General features: G+C 43.4%; 1 pseudogene; it reads right to left on the bottom strand.

Moving 5' to 3' along the window:
• Positions 1 to 12,741: 12,741 nt before the first annotated feature.
• On the bottom strand, positions 12,742 to 13,913 carry LOC122761014 (annotated as a pseudogene).
• Positions 13,914 to 15,496: the final 1,583 nt, after the last annotated feature.

The following is a 15,496-nucleotide window of genomic DNA, read 5'->3' as shown; positions in this document are numbered from 1 at the left end:
TGTTAGAACATGTGTGATGTTAGAATGTTAGATGTGTGATGTTAGAACATGTGTGATGTTAGAACATGGTGTTAGATGTGTGATGTTAGAATGTGTGATGTGTGATGAGAATGTGTGATGTTAGAGAATGTGTGATGTTAGAACATGTGCGATTTTAGTACATTTGTGATGTTAGAACGTGTGATGTTAGAACGTGTGATGTTAGAACATGTGTGATTTTAGTACATTTGTGATGTTAGAACATGTGTGATGTTAGAACATTTAGTACATTGTGATGTTAGAACATGTGATGTAGAACATGTGAGAACGGTGATGTTAGAACATGTGTGATGTTAGAACATGTGTGATGTTAGAACGGTGATGAGAACGTGTGATGTTAGAATGTGTGATGTTAGAATATGTGATGTTAGAACATGTGTGATGATAGAACATGATGTTAGAACATGTGTGATGTTAGAACAATGTGTGATGTTAGAACATGTGTGATGTTAGAATGTGTGATGTTAGAATGTGTGATGTGATGTGAGATGTGAGAATGTGTGATTAGAACATTTGTGATGTTAGAACATGTATGATGTTAGAACATATGTGATGTGATGTTAGAACATGTGTGATGTTAGAACACGCGTGTTCAGGTGACTGATGTTAGACCATGTGATGAGAATGTGATGTGACCATGTGATGTTAGAACATGTGTGATGTGTGTGTGAGAATGTGTGAATGTGTGATGTTAGCGAATGTGATGTGAGAACGTGATGTTAGAACATGTGTGATGTTAGAACATGTGTGATGTGAGAACATGTGTGATGAGAACACGTTCAGGTGTTTGATGTAGAATGTGTTGATGTTATGTGTGATAGAACATGTGTGATGTTAGAACATGTGTGAGAACATGTGATGTTAGAACATGTGTGATGTTAGAATGTGTGATGTTAGAATGTGTGATGTGTGATGATGTGTGATGTTAGAATGTGTGATGTTAGAACATGTGCGATTTTAGTACATTTGTGATGTTAGACCATGTAGACCATGTGTGATAAATGTGTGATGTTGTGTGATGTTAGAACATGTGTGATGTGAGAATGTGTGAATGTGTGATGTGAGAATGTGTGATGTTAGAGAATGTGTGATGTTAGCAATGTGTGATTAGAACATGTGTGATGTTAGAATGTGTGATGTTAGAAGTGATGTTAGAACATGTGTGATGTTAGAACATGTGATGTTAGAACATGTGTGATGTTAGAACATGTGCGATTTTAGTACATTTGTGATGTTAGAACATGTGTGATGTTAGAACATGTGCGTGTGATGTTAGAACGTGATGTTAGAAGATGATGATTTAGAACATTTGTGATGTTAGAACATGTGTGATGTTAGAACATGTGCGATTTTAGTACATTTGTGATGTTAGAACATGTGATGTTAGAATGTGTGATGTGAGAACGTGTGATGTTAGAACATGTGTGATGTTAGAACATGTGTGATGTTAGAACGTGTGATGTTAGAACGCGATGTGAGAACGCGTGATGTTAGAACGTGTGATGTTAGAATATGTGATGTTAGAACATGTGTGATGTGAGAATGTGTGATGTGAGAATGTGATGTTAGAGAATGTGTGATGTTAGCGAATGTGTGATGTTAGAACATGTGTGATGTTAGAATGTGTGATGTTAGAACGGTGATGTTAGAACATGTGTGATGTTGTGATGTTAGAATGTGTGATGTTAGAACATGTGATGTTAGAACATGTGTGATGTTAACATGTTTGTGTGATGTTAGAACATGTGTGATGTTAGAACATGTGCATTTTAGTACATTTGTGATGTTAGAACGTGATGTTGATGTTAGAACGTGTGATGTTAGAACATGTGTGATTTTAGTACATTTGTGATGTTAGAACATGTGATGTGTGATGTTAGAACATGTTGTGTGTTAGAACATGATGTGATGTGTGATGTGAGAACGTGTGATGTTAGAACGGTGATGTTAGAATATGTGATGTTAGAACATGTGATGTTAGAACACGGTGATGTTAGAACATGTGATGTTTGATGTTAGAACACGTGATGTTAGAACATGTGTGATGTTAGAACATGTGTGATGTTAGAATGTGTGATGTTAGAATGTGTGATGTGTGATGTGAGAATGTGTGATGTTAGAGAATGTGATGTGAGAACATGTGTGATGTTAGAACATTTGTGATGTTAGAACATATGTATGATGTTAGAACATGTGTGATGTGAGAACGTGTGATGTTAGAACATGTGATGAGAACACGTGATGTTCAGGTGACTGATGTTAGACCATGTGTGATGTGAGAATGTGATTAGACCATGTGATGTTAGACCATGTGTGATGTTAGAACATGTGAGAACACGCGGTGATGTGTTCAGGTGACTGATGTTAGACCATGAGTGTGATGTTAGACCATGTGTGATGTTAGACCATGTGATGTTAGAACGGTGATGTTAGAACGGTGATGAGTGTGATGTGAGAATGTGTGATGTTAGCGAATGTGTGATGTGAGAACATGTGATGTTAGAACATGTGTGATGTTAGAACATGTGTGATGTGAGAACACGTGTGATGTGTTCAGGGGACTGATGTGAGAACATGTGTGATGTGTTCAGGTGCTCCTTATTGGTCTGGACTCTGCAGGGAAGTCGACTCTTTTGGCTTATCTTCTGACAGGACAGGTGAGGACTTTATGTTTTAAACATTAAATGTGTTTACTTGTTAACTTGTTTACATGTTGACCTGTTGACTTATTTACCTGGGGCATGTTTCAGAAAGCAGGTTCAACAAACTCTGAGTTAAAAGCCTAACTCTAGGTTGGCCAACTCTGAGCTGTCAAACTCTGAGATTTGGGTTTCAGAACAGCTGGATCAGCATTAGTTCAGTTCCCTCTGAGTTAAGTGTGTGTGTTGGGAATGAAAAAAGCCATCATCAATGGAGCTCTGATACTATGATTAACCATGGCAACAGGTAAATACAGAGCACATTTTCAACCAGTTGAGCAGAAATATTAACACATGCCAACAATCATGACATTTATGTGAAGAGAGGAGTCAATAAATGAACACTATTACATTTTATACAGTGTAATCCACTCATTCATCATTTAACAGACTTAAAGGGGACATATTATACCCTATTTCCCCCATTAAAATAGTTCCCTGGTGTCCTAAAGGATGAAGCATCATAGCAGTTCAATAACCCTGCTAAACCCGCCCCTTTCAGAACGCTCGGTTTTCGTGCATGGTCCCTTTATATGCAAATGAGACACAGGCAAACACACACCCACTTCTTCCAGGGCGTTTCTGATTTGTCCTCTTTACAGCGCTTTACAGCTCTATTTGTCTCCCCCTCCCTCCACTAGTTCTCTGACAATATCAACATGGCAGCGTGCGCAGAAAACAGCGAGAGTGCCGTCACAGGAAGAGACGTCCTACATAAGGATGGAGCCGAAAACTGTCCAACTGTAAATCAGTTAAAACACTTAGGAACAGCACCACTGATCGCCACCGCTGATCGCCAGCGGCGCGAAGTGAGCTGAATAAACTGCATGTTGCTGTATCAGACCGGAGACTGTGCTCCGGAGACCTTGCCACCGCTGATTGCCACCACTGATCGCCAGCGGCGAGCTGCATAAACTGCCGCTGTATGTTACTTTATCAGACCGGTGACTGTGCTCCGGAGACCTCGCCACCACTGATCGCCACCACTGACCAGCTCCGGTGCTCCGGCGAGCTGGCGATCAGCGGTGGCGATCAGCGGTGCTGTCCCTATGCCCTAACTGATTTTCACAGAGAGTGCAGCACCACCGATCGCCACTGCTGACCAGCTCCAGTGCTCCGGGCAGTTTAGGCAGATCGTCGTTCTCCGCTGGCTGCATAAACAGCTGCTTTATGTGATTGTATCAGACTGAGTCTGTGCTCCGGTCATGGAGGACGTACTGAACAAATATTTTTAATTAGGACGTGTCAGAATGGTCAGTTATGACCTCTGTGTGATCTTTTCTTAACAATGTGTGTGTTTGTACGTCGGTGAAATACGTCCCCTGACTAAATATGGCGACCGCTGGCCGCAGTCTGATGTGAAGTGGTGCGAACACACGAACACACGATTGCTGACTTTATCCGGCACTGTAAGACACTGTGCTCCACTGTGCAGCCACCAACAGCACACTTGTCCCTCCGCGTTGACATAATACCGCTCTTCCTCCCTCGCCTGCACTCTCGCAGGGACAAGGTGGAGCTAAGGTGGAGCTCTCCAAGTAAACTTACTGGTGGGCGGTAACATTCGCGGTGAAATGCGCATGCTGCCGTCATAAGTGCAGGGAATTCAACATCGAGCGTTTTATCGCCTATACTTACGCTAAGGGGGACCACGAAAACATGACTGAGTATTCTTTTTCCACACTTTGGCGACTGGTAGGGCCTCCAGAGTCCCAAATATCAGTATTGAAATGGTTAAAAAGTTGATTTTGCATAATATGTCCCCTTTAACTTTCATTAATGATAATAAAATGCTGCAGTCCTATTACATTTGATTTGATCTTTATTCAGCTGTAACCTGACGCGGTGTTGTTTTTGGCAGCCATTCTAGATTTACTCTTAGTTTTAGTCTTTTGGACTAAAACGCTTATTAGTTTAGTCACATTTTCGTCATTTCTATATGTGATCCGTCCTAGGCGCCGTGCTAGCGGCAGCTCGACACAGCAGCTCCCTTTGTGTATTAGTGTTTTCTTTAAATTAAGTACTTTTTTCTAACTTATTATTTTCGCATCTGGAGTGACACTTTCCGGAACAGTTGCGCCATGTACTCCGCTACTTTTGTGCGGTTTCTGTGGCTCTTCTGTTACTTTTTTTTACTTTTTGGTGGCGAGACGGACGCACAGCGCAGCGGGGGCATTGTTCACACACGCGACCAGCTGATCGCGCTGAGGGAGCCGGCACTCCTGATCACAACACGGCCCGAACTTCCGAAGGAACTGAAGCGGAAGCGTCGCGGCTGTAGAGCCGGAGCCAAAGTGAGAGCCAAATCGAGGAGGTACAAACCAGCCGTACCTGCAATAATCACGGGGAATGTGAGATCTCTGGGGAACAAAATGGACGAGCTCTGTGCGCTTGTGAGTACCAGCTGGGTGTTCAAGGAGAGCAGCCTCATGTGTTTCACCGAGACATGGCTGCACTCGCACTACACCGAGCACAGCGTGGCAGTACCGGGCTTTAAGACTGTGCGGGCGGACAGAGATGCTGCGCTGAGCGGCAAGAAGAAAGGGGGTGGCGTTGCTGTATACGTGAATGAGAAGTGGTGTCACCCCGGACATGTTTGTGAGAAGGAGCGTCTGTGTAGCCCGGACATCGAACTTTTGGCTGTGGGAATGCGCCCATACTACCTCCCCAGGGAATACACCTCTGTGATCGTTGTGGCTGTCTACATCCCTCCCTCAGCTGATGCAGCAGCAGCAGTAGACAGTGTCCACTCTGCTGTGTCCAGATTACAGACACAGCATCCCACTGCATTTATCACCATCACTGGGGATTTTAACCACACCAACCTGGACTCTGTTTTACCAACCTTCCACCAATATGTCGACTGCCCCACCAGTGACAATAAAACAATTGACCTTTTGTATGCAAATGCTAGGGATGCATACACAGCCACTGCCCTTCCCCCCCTTGGCTTGTCTGATCACAACTTGGTCCAGCTGACTCCCAGGTATGTCCCTGTAGTGAAGAGGCTTCCTGTTGCCACCCGCTCAGTGAGAAGGAGTACACAGGAGGCTGACATGGCCCTGCAGGACTGCTTTGAGTCTACTGATTGGGATGCGCTCTGCTTGCCACATGGGGAGGACATCAACTCCATGACAGACTGCATCACAGATTACATTAGGTTCTGTGAACACACGGTTCTCCCTGCCCAGACTGTCCATTGCTTTCCCAACAACAAACCTTCGGTTTACAGAGATCTGAAGACTCTCCTCAACAAAAAGGAAGCTGGAGGAAGCTGGAGTCCAAACTCCAGTAGAATGACATGAGGGAGGTGTGGTGAAGACCATCACTGGATTTAACGTGAATAAGAAATCGACAGAGGGCTCTATCGAGAGGGCTAATCAGCTGAACCTCTTCTTCAACAGGTTCAGCTAACAGTCTTCCACACAGCCCCCTGCTGCTTCCCCCACACATCACACCTCCCTCCCTCCCCCCCTGCCTCTACCTCTCCCCCGTCTGCCCCCCCTGGAGCACCGCTTGGACACTGTATCACCTCCCCTCCACCGCTCCACCTCTCCCCCACCACCTCCTGCCACCCCCCTCCGTGACAACCACCCAGGTCAGAAGACAGCTGGAGAGACTGCAGCAGAACAAGGCTGCAGGCCCAGACGGTCTTAGCCCCAGGCTACTGAGGGCTTGTGCTACCCAGCTGGCTGTGATCCTGCAGCACCTCTTCAACCTGAGCCTCCAACAGGGGATGGTCCCAGCGCTGTGGAAGACATCATGCCTGGTTCCTGTCACCAAGACAAAGTCATCAGCATCTCGTGAACCCGGGGACTACCGCCCAGTGGCTCTGACGTCCCATGTGATGAAGGTGCTGGAGCGGCTGGTCTTAGCTCACCTTAGACCGCAGGTAAAGTCCTCACTGGACCCACTTCAATTTGCTTATCAGCCCAAACTGGGGGCGGATGACGCCCTCATTTATCTGCTGCATCGAGCTCAGTCTCACCTGGATGGTGCTGGAGGAACTGTGAGAATCACTTTCTTTGATTTCTCCAGTGCTTTCAACACCATCCAGCCACTGTTACTGGGAGAGAAGTTGCAGGGGGTGGGGGTGGACACGCCCACCATCTCCTGGATCACTGACTACCTGACAGGCAGACCACAGTTTGTCCGACTGGGTGGTGGTTTGTCTGATGTGGTGGTTAGTGATGTAGGAGCCCCACAGGGAACTGTGCTGTCCCCCTTCCTGTTCACCATATACACCTCAGACTTCAAATATGACTCTGTGTCATGCCACTTGCAGAAGTTCTCTGATGACTCTGCGGTGGTGGGGTGTATGAGGGATGGACAGGAGGGGGAGTACAGGACAGTGGTATCTGACTTTGTGAAGTGGGCCAGTGAGAACCACCTGATTCTGAATGTGACCAAGACCAAGGAGATGGTGGTGGACTTCAGGAGGAAGAGGACAGCTCCACAACCTTTGAGGGTACTGGGGGAGGATATTGAGATGGTGGAGGAATACAAATTCCTTGGTGTGAGGCTGAACAACAGACTGGACTGGAAGGCTAACACCGGTGCTGTGTACAGGAAGGGGATGAGCAGGCTCTTCTTTCTGAGGAGGTTGCGATCGTTTGATGTATGCAGCAAGATGTTGGAATTATTTTACCAGTCTGTTGTGGCCAGTGCACTGTTCTTTGCTGTGGTGTGCTGGGGGAGCAGCATTGGAGCCAGTGAAACCAACAAACTCAACAAACTGATAAAGAAGGCCGGCTCCATCATCGGCTGCAAACAGGACACCGTGGAAACGGTGGTGGAGAGGAGGATGCTGAATAAACTATTTTCCATCATGGATAACACCGATCATCCTCTCCACCACATCCTCCAGGCCCAGGAGAGCACATTCTCCAATAGATTCAGACAGCTCCGCTGTCACAAGGACAGATTCAGGAAGTCATTCCTGCCATCAGCCATCAAAATTTACAATAACTCTCTGTAATAGTACAAAAAAAAAAAAATACTGCTCATTTGCACAATGCACATTTTCTACAGTACGACATTGCACTCCATTATGCCACTCCTTTATTATTGCACTTTTTTCTTTTCTTACTGTTGCACATTTTACATCTTATGTTTATAATATTGTTTGTATTGCTGCTTTGATAAAAAAAATTCCCCTTGGGGATGAATAAAGTATTTCTATTCTATTCTATTCTATTCTATACTGTTACAATTTTAACAGAAATAAAAACAGACTTAATAAAATTGAAACAAACATGACTAAAAAAATTAGAATAATTTAATAATAATATTAAAAATTAAATCTGTCAAAATGAATGCTTTATTGGGTTTTAACAATTTTCTCAATTATTTCACATAGATGTTTAACAGTTTGTTCATTTGATAATTAAATAATGTATTATATTTTATGATCAATATTGACAACTTTGGGCTTCCATATGTCCAAAAGTGACTGACAGTAATGGAAAATAAGTCAAAACTCTGTCGTGTGTGAACTATGAACCAGCTACTTCCCACCTCCGCAGCACGAGCTAAACAATAAATCTAACACACCAAGAGAGGCGGGACTTAAAGAGGACATATTATACCCTATTTCTCCCATTAAAATAGTACCCTGGTGTCCTAATGAACATGTCAGTGACATGCTTTGGTCAAAATACCATAAGGATGAAGAATCATAGTAGTTCAATAACCCTGCTAAACCCGCCCCTTTCAGAACACTCGGTTTTCGTGCATGGTCCCTTTATATGCAAATGAGACACAGGCAAACACACACCCACTTCTTCCAGGGGGTTTCTGATTTGTCCTCTTTACAGCGCTTTACAGCTCTATTCGTCTCCCCCTCCCTCCACTAGTTCTCTGACAATATCAACATGGCAGCATGAGCAGAAAACAGCGAGAGTGCCGTCACAGGAAGAGACGTCCTGCATAAGGATCGAGCCGAACACTGTCCAACTGTAAATCAGTTAAAAACACTTAGGAACAGAAGATCAGCGGTGACACAGAGAGTGCAGCACCGCTGCACAGAGAATGCAGCACCGCTAATCGCCACCGCTGATCGCCAGCGGCGCGCTGAATAAACTGTATGTTGCCGTATCAGACCGGAGACTGTGCTCCGGAGACCTCACCACCACTGACCAGCTCCGGTGCTCCGGCGAGCTGGCGATCAGCGGTGGCGCGTTACCGTGTAACGCGCCACCGCTGATCGCCAGCGGCACGCTGAATAAACTGTATGTTGCTGTATCATATTGTGTGTTCGTGTGTTCGCACCACTTCACATCAGACTGCGACCAGCGGTCGCCGTATTTAGTCAGGGGACGTATTTCTGATACAATCACATAAAGCAGCTGTTTATGCAGCTCGCCGCTGACGATCAGCGGTGCTGCACTCTCTGTGCAGCGGTGCTGCACTCTCTGTGTCACCGCTGATCGCCAGCTCGCCGGAGCACCGGAGCTGGTCAGTGGTGGTGAGGTCTCCGGAGCACAGTCTCCGGTCTGATACAGCAACATACAGTTTATTCAGCGCGCCGCTGGCGATAGGCTGCACAGAGACTGCATAAACAGCTGCTTTATGTGATTGTATCAGACTGAGTCTGTGCTCCGGTCATGGAGGACATACTGAACAAACATGTTTAATTAGGACGTGTCAGAATGGTCAGTTATGAACTCCATGTGATCTTTTCTTAACAATTTGTGTGTTTGTACGTCGGTGAAATACGTCCCCTGACTAAATACGGCGACCACTGGCCGCAGTCTGATGTGAAGTGGTGCGAACACACGAACACACGATTGCTGACTTTATCCGGCACATTAGCTTCATATATAAAATCCTCTGTAAAACACTGTGCTCCACTGTGCAGCCACCAACAGCACACTTGTCCCGCCGCGTTGACATAATACCGCTCTTCCTCCCTCGCCTGCACTCTCGCAGGGACATGGTGGAGCTAAGGTGGAGCTTGCGAAGTAAACGTACTGGTGGGGCGGTAACATTCGCGGTGAAATGCGCATGCTGACGTCATAAGCGCAGGGAATTCAACATCGACAATTTATCGCCTATACTTACACTAAGCGGAACCACGAAAACATGACTGAGTATTGTTTTTCCTCACTTTGGCGACTGGTAGGGCCCCCAGAGTCCCAAATATCAGTATTAAAATGGTTAAAAAGTTGATTTTGCATAATATGTCCCCTTTAAGCCTGTCATTTATACATGCTGTATTTTGTCCCAGATGCTATATGTTGAATTGTTGTATTTTCATCTTATTTTATGTAAAGCACTTTGAATCACTTTGAAGCACTTTAAATCCTACATTTACATTTTTTAAATAATAATAACATTTAATCAAAGTATTTTACATGACTCATCACATTTATCATACAATTGATGGTAGATTATTACATGAAGAAATGCAATGTTGGTTATCAATCTATAGGAAATATTCATATGACAGATCTATTGATTGTAAAAAAGTTATTATTTATCTAGAATCATTTTAGCAAATCAAGCAATTCAATGGAGACGAGGACCCCTATTACAGTAAGTGAATGCAGGTGACAAATCAAATCAATCATCTATCTCCTATCAATCGGAGGCCCTAACCCTTGTTACATCAAAAGAATGATGATCTCTTTAAATTTCCTTTTATTATATTTTTTTGCTAATTAGTTTAATTTTGTATTTATTTGTGTCTTGTTTTTTATTATATTTTATTTTGGTGATAATGTTCTTTAATGTACTTAATATTATATAATATATAATTATTAGTATAAATAATTTCTTGAATACATTTTATTATATAGTTTATGTTTTACATATTATTTTATCATTCCATGACAGTTGTGTGTCTCTGTTTCTGTCTATTGGACATTCTTTGATCATAGATGGTGCTAAGCTTCACTTTTAGCCTGCTACAGACCAGGTTTGCCTGGCAGCATAAGTTACCATGGTTACTTGGCTGGCATTTACATTAGCCACCTTGGTGGAACAGGGTTGAGGCTCAGATTGATGGAACGGAAACCTGAGCCACAGTTATGGCTTAGCCATGGTTGAGGCTTAGCCAGATTCATAGTTTCCATGGTTACTGAGTTGGGGCTAATCTCAGCCTCTTTGATGGAACCAAACTCTCACTCATATTAGCCAGACTTGGCCATTTAAGCTTGGCTTTGCCTTTAGCCTGCTTGATGGAATACCCCCCTGCTTAGGGACTGTTTTTTGTTTATTTTTCCTGTGTTGCTCTGCCTTCACTAACTCTCTTGTCATTGCAGGGGGGTATTCCAGAAAGCAAGTTCAACAAACTCTGTTGTTGACTTACTCTGAGTAGGGAAACTCTGAATATCCGGTTCCAGAACAGCTGATCTGAGTTAGTTCAATCAACTCTGAGTATGTTAACCTCGAGTTACACGTGTGCACAACCACTATAAAAAGCCATCATCAATGGAACCCCGATACCACGAGTCACCATGACAACCGAGAAAAAAAAAAGATCAACTTATTTCAGTGAGAAGGAGTTGGAGATCCTTATGCTGGCCTATGGAGAATATGAGCACATATTTTGCCGCAAATGCAACACAGCTGCAGCAGCGAAGGAGAGAGAGACCGCATGGGAGAAAATTGCTGCCCGAGTCAATGCGTAAGTTTGAATGTATTATTCCATTGACGTAACATTTAACCGTCAGATCGTAGCATAGCCTCTAGTTATGAATATAAGTAGGAATGAAATCTGAGTTTTTCATTTAGGTGTAATCCAACAGGAGAAAGGAGGACTTGGAAGCACCTCAAAATGAAACATAAAAACATCATTCAAAAAGGTAAGGCATATTTTGCTAGGCTATGATTGCACCTCACTTAGATTTTTTTTTTAATTGACTTAGGCTATTAAACGTAACATAACTATTAATTCAGATTGCAAACATTGAGTTCTGCTCAGCCAACAGAAAGAAGGCAGAGGCCCGGAAAACGGGTGGAGGGCCACCTCCACCACCTCTGACAGAGGCTGAGGAGCTGGCTCTCAGCCAAAACAGGGGTCGCCCTGTGGCTGAAGGCATCCCCGGGGGAAGCTCATCTGAGCCTGTCACCCCCCAGGACACAAGTGCTTACATCAGATGCAAGTACACACTTATGTCTTCTTTAAAAATAAAACTTATATATATATATATATATAGCCTACTTTTTAACAAATATAAATCCACCCACCCAACAGTTGTGGATGGTGTCATCTTCCTGGTTCAGCCTCCGACTGAAACAATTGTTAACCCTGCAGCTGTAAGTATTCCATACTCAGATCTTGCCTCGGATGGTAGTTCAAAGTATTCTGAAACAGTATCTTTTCCTGCATCACAGGAGGAGGAGGAGGAGGAGGAGGATTATGATGATGAGGAAACGTTGTCTGCTGCCACAGGGAGAGATCCGGAGGGGCCTACTGAAGTGTGTCTTAATATTATGTATAGCTACTGGCACTGCTCTACCCATTCATATTTATTTACATTCAGCGAGAGGAATTTGGAGTTTGACATGTACACTGAAGTGATGAGCATAGATAATGGACAAACTAGCACATTCTTGTCCTTCAACAGAACATGGCTGGCCATCACCAAGAGGATGGTCCATCAACTTCTAGAGCACAGCTTGACTTTCGGTCAATACCATGTTAAATCTGTATGTAGAACTGCAGGAATTAAATGTCGTCCATATGTTTCCCAGTTGCCGGTAAAAGAGTTGTACATGGTGCACCTAATGAAAACCATTCAAAAAACCGAGAAAGAAATGGTGTACCTGGACCGGCAAATCACAAAAACAGACTTGGAAATTCTATTACTTGAACGCCAGTTGAGGTGGGTGCATTGTCATGGTGAAACAGGTGAATATGTGAAATATGTTAATAGTTGGAACTATATTACAAATCCTGACTGTTGCTTTTGTACTTTTAGGGAATAAAGAAGAACCAAATCACATGTGAATTTGTCTTTTATTTTTTATCAAAAGTGGTTTCGGGCGATGAGGTCCCTTACAGCCTTCCATCCTGAACATCTGCAGGGATGGGATGGTCATCCTCAGCGTCGTTGATTTGTACGACAGGGTGTTGCTCTCCTCTAATAATTACAATATTATGGAGAACAACACATGCCACAATGATGTCACATGCCCTCTCTGGGGTGACCCTGAGCTTACGCAGGCACTGGAACCTGGATTTGAGAGAGGACTGGCATGGATAGCCTCGATCCCCCAGCAGGTAGCCATCAAACTCTCCTGTAATTATAGAGGACACATTTGAGTGCATTTAGAAAGGGAGACAAAGAACATTTGTACAAAGCTTTAGCTTCCTTACCACGTGCAAATCTGTTGCTCAGACTACACTCCCGGTAGATCCGGGAATCATGAACTGAGCCAGGCCACTTAGCTTCTACATTTGTAATAAGTGAAGCTGCATCACATATGATCTTTACAGTGCAGAGAATGACATGAGTTAGTTGTATTGTAATGTATACATTTTCATGTACATATTTTTTAAGATGGTAGGTCACATACCTGGACATTGATGCTGTGAAAGGATTTTTGATTCACATAGTCCCCTTCATTTTGTGTAGGCGCAGTAATAGGGATTTGTGTCCCATCTATGCATCCTATCACATTTGGAAGGCCAGCAAAATGACAGCAAATTAAGCTACTGACCCCACTCTGAGGCCGCAGCAGAATGTAGGCCTATATCATAATTTCAAATAACAGAATATATGATTTCTACATCAGTCACAACCTGCAATCCTGTGGAATTCCTCTTTGATGGTGCGAACAGGTTTGTGTCCGGGGAACACCACCATCACTGGTAACAGGCGTTTCAGTGTGAGGGTTACCTTCCTCACAGCTCTACACACTGTTGCCTTTCCGTAATGCTCTGCATCCCCGATGTTATAAAGAAAACTGCCGTTTGCAAAAAAACATGCATAAAATTTGCTCTGATGTGAGTGCTCGTCCGCGGTGTGTGAGGTTGGTGATATATGGCCGGAGAAGGTTATTGAGATAAATGATACTGTTGGATGAAAAGCGGTAGCGTTTGAAAGGAAAATCCTCGGGAAATGATAAAACGTTTAATCTGGGTCGGAAGATTCTCTCACGACGTAATGCATTTCTAATCGATACGGCTTCGATGTCGATTGGATTTATAATGAATGGGCAATCCATGGCCGTTTCTCAACATCCATACTTGTGCGTACTTGCGTACTCCCGTACTTGTGAAAACGTCATCAAACTCAGTCCAAGTGCTGTTCCAATTCTCAAGTAAGCGAACAGCGAGGACGGTTCTCAAACCCGGAAGTGTTCTCGCTCCGCCCATGTTTACCAAGTATGCATCGGAGGTGACTTAAGCGTACTTGGGATGGCCATGTATCCCAGAATACATTTCGGCGGAGCATAGCAGCAGATAATAAAGAAATATAAATCTGAAATAAATATTTTTCTGTGTCCCGGAACAAAGTTTTAAGATCATTTGAGGCAATAAATGAGTCATTTAGAATTCAAATATGTGGTTTGTGTATGACGATATGACGTATTTATAGTTTGGCAGCGACGTTTGTCGGAGGTGATCAGCTCCGCCTCTGTGGGCGCTCGGCGCTCACTGTGCCCGGCACAGAGCAGCATTACCTCGGCCTGTCCTGATGAAATGATCCGCTGGCTCAGACGTCGCTGTCATTAGATGCTCGGTGTGATCCATAGATTTGTTGTTGATGTGTTATTTTGATTTTAATGGAAACGTTTTGACCTGACAGTTTGAAAGTTTGTATATTATTAGTTTTTTTTAATTTTAACTTTGAATGTTAGATTTATATTAAAGTAGCACAGTCATTGTATCTGTACTTAAATATAATATGTAAATAATAGCTATATAAAGTAGTATATATTTGTACACGTCATATATATATAGACTTACACGACACTATTCAATGCTGTACTATATCTATTTTCCACATTGTATTATTTTTATTGTATATTTTAATAGAAATAAATTAATAAATGAAGTTAAATATTTAAAATGTAAAAATAATAACAACATATATATGTATTTATTAAAAGTATTTCATATGTTCATTTATCAACACCGTAGGTGGCGCTAATGAGGCTGCAGCACTGGTGGCGCCAGCCACCATTCAAACAGCAGAACAATACATACAAACTTGCATACTTGAGTATTGAGAAACAACCACATACTTGTGTACTCCCGTATTTGGCAAGTATATACTCCCAGCGTACTTCTCAAGTATATACTTCCCAATTAAGCAAGTACATACTTGCTAACTTGAGTATTGAGAAACGGCCCATGTCTAACTGCTTTCTTTGTGTGGGAGGAGACAGGTAGAAACTCTGGGTTTCTTATAGTAAACCTGCCAGTGAGCAGGTTATGTTCACAGAGTATGTTACCGCAGTAACAGACCCAGAGTTTAAGTTACCTCTCTTTCTGGAACGGATAACTCAGACTTTCCCTCATCTCAGAGTTAACAAACTCAGAATTCTCACATAACCCACGTCGGCCCTGCGATCACCTCATTCCACTCACCTGAGTCTCCCCGCCCACTTCCACACCTGGGCCTCATTATCCTCATCAGCCTCCCTTACAAATACAACCCATTCTCATTCACCCTCTGTCAGATCGTCGTGCCACATGTCCTGCCAGTTTTGCTCTGCCTAAGACTTTTGCCTGCTACTTATGCCAGAGGTTTTTCTGGACCTCCCTCCCTCAGTTAGTTTACACCTTTGTTTGCTGCTTAGGT

Source organism: Solea senegalensis, unplaced genomic scaffold, assembly GCF_019176455.1.
Source record: "Solea senegalensis isolate Sse05_10M unplaced genomic scaffold, IFAPA_SoseM_1 scf7180000014306, whole genome shotgun sequence".
Classification (NCBI taxonomy): Eukaryota; Metazoa; Chordata; class Actinopteri; order Pleuronectiformes; family Soleidae; genus Solea; species Solea senegalensis.
This window is presented reverse-complemented; position numbering and strand designations above follow the sequence as displayed.